The sequence below is a fragment of the Pygoscelis adeliae genome, unplaced genomic scaffold, assembly GCF_000699105.1.
Source record: "Pygoscelis adeliae isolate BGI_AS28 unplaced genomic scaffold, ASM69910v1 Scaffold123, whole genome shotgun sequence".
NCBI lineage: Eukaryota > Metazoa > Chordata > Aves > Sphenisciformes > Spheniscidae > Pygoscelis > Pygoscelis adeliae.
The window spans coordinates 434,678-442,392 of NW_008824650.1; positions in this window are offsets into that span (position 1 = coordinate 434,678).

Here is a 7,715-nt window from a genome sequence, read left to right on the forward strand (position 1 = left end):
AAAATTTTCAAAAATCATCATATCACCTAAGGAAAAAAAAAAAAAATGGCAAAGATTTAACAGAAATTTAAGCAATTCTGGTAGCACGCAATGTAAAGTTCATAGTAGACTCTTAATTTTCTGGCAGAAACTCTGAGACATCCAAGCTTCAAAATAAGTTTGCCTGACTTCTAACAACACTGAAATAGATAAATGTGGCCATTTGGGTACCTCAGCCATGCAGACAGCCAGGGATAGTGTGATGCAAGGAGGAGGCAGAGCCTGAGGGAAGGAGCATCTCCTGATGGCAGAGCAGCTCCCCAAAGCCTGTCTTCAGTGGGAGGGAGCAGACAACAGCTGCAAGGCAAAGGCTGCCAACTTTAATTCTTTCTATTAGTGGATCATTATCAAATGAGGAGGCTAATGAGAGTCGGGATTGCCTTTACAGTAAATGTCTGCCCTGTGCACACCCAGGCCCCCTTCCCTGGTGGGTCAGGAAGCCCTCGCTGGCAGCAACCCTCAGGAGCTGCTGCAAAATCCGGTGGCACGGCCACCGCAAGGCACATGGGGAGGTCCTTCCAGGACAGACCCTCTGGTAGCTGCCAGAGACACTTCCCCAAGCAGCTTGTGTGAGGGCAGAGAGAAGGGACTGGGGTTTGGCACCTCCTGACGGCAGAGTTGTGCCCCATGTTCCCTGCTTTGCTGTTGACCACAGCTGCACGTGGCTCCGCAGCAGGGCTGCTCCCAGGCACCCCAACCAGCACGTCTTTCAAATGCACTTCGCTTACAGCTTGTCATGGCTTTTCCAAATAGCTGCATTTTGTTTATGTTAAATGAAATGCTCCTGAAGTACATTCTACTGCTTTCCCTGAGAAGGCCATAGTATGGGTGATCACAATACCAAAAAATAACAAACAAGGTAGATTTTATGTGCTGCCTTTCATTCAAGATTAGAAATCTTTTGCCTCTCTCAGTGATTCCTCCTATACCTGAAGTGAGCAGAAGCTTTAGATTTGAGATATCTTGTTTTAAAGATGCTCAATGAAATGAATTTCTCAATAGTATTTCTACATCAACGTGAGCAAGTACGGAGCTGGGTGAATAACTGTGTTTTCAGTTGTGTGGCTGAACTAGAAACATAAGAACAAAGACCGTGACATTAATCTAGAAGAGAGGAAGGACTCTGTTGTTATATTTTTCTTGAGCAACTATTTTAAATTCTTCCTTCAGAGCATAAGCAGTACCCATAATGAATTTTTATTCAATGCAGAACTGAAATATGCTTTTGAAATAATTTTTTCAGTCAAAATTATTCACTTTGTTTAACCCAAATCCATCAATAATTTCAGATAATCCCAAACTGTATTTTGAGGGTACGAAATATTCAGACAAAAGATATCTAGCTCTAGTTAGAACATCAGCTCCTTAAAAGCATACATACATCATGGATTCTATTGTCTTTTCATAGTTTTACCTTACTTGAACACCAGATCCTGAATTTCCTCATGACGACTATTTGTTTCTTGTACTTTCACTCTTGTCATGTTTCTTGCAGCTTTGGATCTACCTTCCCAGATAACTTTGCTAGTTTAGGTTTCAAATTTTTAGAATGGTCTGTCTGGGTAAAATTACTTCCTGTAACCTGCAGCAAATGGTTTTTGATGTCATGGCTTTTTTCCTTTTTATTTTTGGAAATTTGTAGGATACAGGTAAATTATCAACACAAAATTTCTCAGTTCTTTGAGATTCTCCTGCCTTAAATTTTCCTGCTAAAATACATGCTAGGCATGTCTTAAGAGAAATCATATGCAAGAACATGACTTGATCAGCATCCCAGTGAGATACAGGATATTTTTCAGCTAGGGAGTTAATGGATGATGATACTATATTTGGCCAGCAAAAATAATGACACACTTTCCCTGGTCTACAAGAACTACTCCCACATTGATTTTAACTTAATATCTCCCTCATTAGGAACCTGCACAGAAGTTTGGCAGAAATACCCAAGACACTTATTGGATCATTCGCTGGTAATAATAGATACTGCTTTTTTTCCTGAGAATGTACAGGCTAATCATAAAAGGATAGCCTTGAAACAAAAGCTTTTTACAAAATACAGATTTTTATCAACTCCATCACTGTTGAGGTTAAATATTTTATGGAGCTAAATAAAACTTGGACTTCTCCACTTTCACGTTGTGGGATGCAATAAAAGCTTAAGAGCCTGATTCGCCCCACTGCTGAACGACAGCCATTACGCATCAAATGCCCTTCACTTCACAGTGGACTCTGGCTCTGATACAATCAGACTCCCAAAGCCCAGGTAAATTGATATACAATTTCAAAATGGAAAAGTCCATGCCAATAGCTGGGAGTGGCTTTTCTGGGGACCTGCTGTGGTCGAAGAACTGGATCCACATGCCCACTGGCCAAAATGCCATAAAGCGCTCCTGCTTGTCCTTAAAAGGAAGCAAGCACTTTAATAAATTTCTACTTAACAAAGCATCTGCTTTAATTCCATTGAACTCTACAGGATGTAAGTACTGGCTTAAGTGTTAAACTCGAGCCTTGGACAGGTCAAGCCAAATAAGCTCTGGCACCCGATTGCTGTGAGCCCTTCTGATGGGATAATGAAGGTATCACTGGGCTCATTCTACAGCTGGGAGACCAGGAGGACACTCAGCCGATGCTCTTGTAGCTAAGAAAGCAACCAAACTGCTTAATGGTGACACAATTGAGACTAATAACTCGACTAATAACTCATTGCCTGATTGTTTTTTTTTAAGTGCACTCGTGAAAATTAAAGCTCTGGGTCTGGGGCATGAAACCATTATCTGTACAACAGCTCACAGAGAGGGTTATCTAATAACATGAGAAATCTATTAGACTTGGTGGAAGCAAGAACTAAAGGAAATAAATCATGCAATAATGGTAAATCAGATCTCTAATTATGGCCCCACACAGGAGGCCAGAGGAGAAATATGTCCCTAGGACCACTACGTGGTATTTCTCATCCACTCTCTCATGTTAGAAGCATTCAATCATATCCTCCTGCCTAAATTCCATCAACCCCGTGGTAATTTCTAAACAAAACTGGCATGCTTGGGAAGGAGATAACTAGTGAACACCAGCATAACTTATTTCTTCTAAACTGCTCACAGACAAAGATCCTCACACCTTTTCCTCTGCCATTGGTGCCGGAAATCCCTGCATCTAAAGCCTGTGGAGTCAGAGGAGCTTCAGGCCCTGTGCAACTCCTTCATAACAGGCCAACTCTGCCTGTGATGGAAATGAGTCCACTGCTAGTTTCTGTTCCTACACACTCTCTGGTATGTCTGCAGATCCCTTCTCTGCTGCCCTGGGGAAACTGAGCAGTGGCCCGGGCTGAGACCTGAGGACTAAGCAGCAAGTAGGAGCAGATCCATGAGGAGCTAAAGCACATTTCACCTCTTCTCAGTTCAAAGTCAATGGAGGAAAACGGCACGTGGCAGCAGGACCCCAGAGCACAGTATTTTATCTCTCCACTGCTCTGATGCAAGACCTCTGGCAAAGCTGCTCCTTTCTCCACTTCAGCTTTGAGGGTTTTGCCAGGTTTAGCATGCAAGCGTGGATTCGTCTGAAAGGGAAGCACTTTAGTGTTGTTTAGCACCCCTCATTTGGACATGGGGTGCAGCACTATCCCCTGAGCAGCCAAGCCCACCACCCCTCCTTCCTACTCCACACCAGAGACTGCATCGCATGTGTATCTACACAGGTGGATGTGGAGGTGTGTGACCTCCTCGGCCCAGAGATCTGGAAGCTCTGTGGGTGCCCTGGTACGGTGGCGTCCTGTCTCTGAAACACTCCCTAGGGCGGCTGGATGCATCTGCCCTGTGCACCGAGCTGTGTTAATGCAAACACACCATCAGGAGGAAACCAGTACAGAGCACCAACAGCACAGCTTACACTTATCTGCAGTGATCCAGGCAAACAATTTGGTACAATGTACAGGCGAGGTATTAAGGGTCAGATTCATCTCACAACTTCAGTGTCTAGAAGGTAGGCATCATGACTTTCTCTGTAGTCCCACTTGTGTATGGAAACAATTTAATCTATTTTGGACCTTTATCTTAGGATGCCATCATTCTCCCTGTGAAGGTGCTTGCTCTTTGTGGTCTGAGGAGAGGTGTTGTGCTTGGCTTTCCCACATCTACTGCATAGCTTGAGAACACATCCCTCTCCCAGGTTTCTGATCTCAGCAGTGTATAGCGGATGATCAGTGAGAGACGCATCTATGAGGACTACAGATCAGAACTTAATACTATCCAGCTATTGTGAGCACCACTAACCAGCAGTGCAAGCTTTCTTCAGGAGCTACACAGTCCCACAGTAACTTTTTATTATTTTGTTGGGACCAAGGACACTGTGTACTTGGGAATTGTCCTGGTTGGAAAGACTTCACACCAACAGGATGTGCTAAAAAATGGACCTGATTCAGTAGAAATGCAGCACAAAAATCATTGAAAGCATCTAAATAAAAGTAAATAAGCCACAGAGTGACATAAATAATAGTGCTGAAAACATCATTAGACTTTTAATTTTAGCTCAAAAAAACTGTTGAGGACCAGTTTATCAGGAAGCCACACGATTCCCTTTGCTTTGTCTTAGCCACTTTTGCATGCACAACTCTTTTCTTAGACACTCACTTTGGTCCAAATCCTGTTCTGATTTCTTTCCACAGTAATCAGCATTTCTCTGTGACAGGAGGCACCTCTGCAGCACTGTGGTTTTCCATTTAGAGATCAGTTCAGAGGCCTGTGCATTTGTAGAGCTCTTCTCAGATGGCTTCCTCCACCTGGGTGAAAGGAGAAGCAAGGACTCAGTGGTGCACTGCAGAGAGGAAGGACCGTTCCCCCTCCTTGCCCTCATGTGGAAAGCAGAGTTCATAAAGGCTGTCTTAAGCTGTATCTGTATTGCTAAAAAATGCTGCAATTCATGCTAAATAAAGCAGGCCTGAGGCCAAATGACATGACCTGGTCAAATCCATGTTGCACAGCACTTGGTCCTGGGTTTCTTCTGGACTATATTGTGCAGCCAATGGGGACCTTAAGACATAGTGATCATCCTTTGTGTGTGCTTCCATAGTTCCATGTTTTTGAAATCATGTGAGGGCTGTGTTGCTGCCCATCAGGGTGGTGTTTTCATTGCATGAAGCCTTTGGTAAGAATTGTTTGCGTTGGGCAATGGCATGTGAATACACATTTAAGGGTACAAATCCTTCTGGGATAGCGTTGGAGTACTGTGTAAGGTGGAGGGAGACAGAAAGTTTGCAATCTCACTCGTACTGCCTCTTGGGAATGGCCACGGGCACATGCCGTCCCCTGATGCGGACTAGGAAATGTCTAGCAGGGTGCCAATGTGCAACGAAACAGCGTAGATGATGGGGAGCCACTAGTCTAGTCTGAGCCTGAGCCCCAGCCCTGCTTTTTTTGCAAACATAGGCATATCCAGGGAGGTAAGATTGTTGTTAAGTACAAGCTAAGGCCATTTTTCACCTACAGAAGAGATGACCAGTCACCCAACACCCCAAATGACATGTTCAGATGGATACTGACTGCGCAGAAGGGCTTTGCACCCTTATTTCAAGTGAAATGGTTGTGCCTACAAGGAAATAACTGAAAAAAGGTGGCTCTTGAAACATGAAGTTTATTTCAGCTGATGTACATTTTAATGAGAAAATGATATACATAGAACTTTACACTGTTTCCTTGCAGCAAGGCAAATATAGCTAAATCTTTGCACAGTATATCTGGAAACTGAAAAAAACCCCAACTAACCCATTAATTGAAACCTTTTCCATTTACACAGGAATGAAACAGAATAAACTCCACATTTCCACAGTCACATATTACTGTAGACATAAAAATATTCCTGTGGGATCACACAGTCAGAAATCACCTACTCAAGGGGATACGAATGATGACTTCAATAGAAGATGGACATAAATTTTAATTAGTTGGTTATTTGATCTTGTGTTGTTAGTGATGGAGGATCTCAGAAGGGAATTAAGTATGCTTAAGACTGAAATTGCTTAGAACCAAAACACACTGCAAGGTAAGTTAGATACCACTATATTAAAAGAAACTTTGCACCAATTAGAGATACAATGAAATAAAAATGGCAATTGCAATTAACCAATCAAAAAATGCAAGTGAGATCAAACCAGCTATGGGGGTAACTAAATTTATCCTTGACTTAATCAGACCTGCTAAGTATTTTCAAGCAGATCTGAGAAAAGGTATTAACATTCCTGGGAACATTTTCTCCTAGAAAAGACAATTTAGGAATAGAGAAACTAGGTCCAGATTTTTTGCTTTTATCTGTTTTTCATTGCATTTCTCCTTCTATTTATACATCCTAAGCAAAGCATCTCTTACATCATTTATATACTTTGCTTGCTCTCGCCAGTATACCAGTCTTTCCACCTACTATCTATTACCTTATGTCAGGAATACCTCTAAAGTTGTCACAGCTTCAAAAAAAAAGGGAGCAAATTATTTATTCTTTTATAGTTTTGCAATCAATAAAACTGTGCATGTGCAGCTTAACATGAGGCTGGGCATGTAGGACTGCAGCCTGCTTTGGAAAGCGAAGCAGGACCAGGAGAGACGCCTGCTCTCTGGACAGCAATCACCCATGCTGGGAAACTGCTGGCTCGGTGCGTGGCACAGTTTTGACCTGTGCCAAGTGTCTCGTTTTTCCCTGACAAGGTCTGGGCACAGTTCAGGGGTTGGTGTAGACGGGGGACCTCTGCCAGTAAGCATCAGGGAATGCAGCTACTCTTCTGGGGGACAGAGAAAATTAAGCTGCATGGGTTTGAGCCATGCCAGGCCATGCCAGCTGGCCTCTGGGCCAAAGAAAACTCCCATTTATTTACTACTGTATATCTAGCTTCTACACACAAGTATTTAGACTGTCTTAGCAGCTTGTAACGAAATCAATCAGTCCTGCCTATCGCTGGCACCCATTTTCCTGTTATTCTTGATTTTCAGCATTTGGAAATTGCTACATTCAACATTACAAAGGAGAATTCAGCTGTCTGAAATTTCAGTGGCATTGCACAGATACACCTCAGACTTCTTTTTAACAGTTGAGTCTGTATTAGATAAACAATGTTTACAATGGAAAATTGCAAAAAGTAGTTTAGACTTTTTGTCATGTTTAGTGATTAAAAATTATTGATGATTTAGGTGGAAATATGTAAATTGAATCATCAGATAAAGCTCATGAAGGTTCTACAGTGTCAAAGAAACGAACCAATGAGCCAGAATCAGCATGGACAAACTATATTCACCTTAACTAATGATTAGAGAATAGTCATGATCACTTTCATCCTCACATAGAGTTTCTTCTTCCCTTTCAGAAAAAAAAGGAAATAATTTGTCCAATTGACTTGCTACTGACCTTGCATTTTTCATCCTTTTTTCTCCATCTTACAAACTCTGGCCACTCAACATTCAAGACCATCACACTTTGTTGACATCCTTCTACCATGATCTCGTATGACCTTCTTCTCTGGCAGGATGTCTGTCAGAAGCTGCCTGCACAATCTAAATCACATTTCTATTTAATTTCATAGAATCATAGAATCATAGAATAGTTTGGGTTGGAAGGGACCTCTAAAGGTCATCTAGCCCAACCCCCCTCCCGTGGGCAGGGACATCCTCAACTAGATCAGGTTGCTCAGAGCCCCGTCC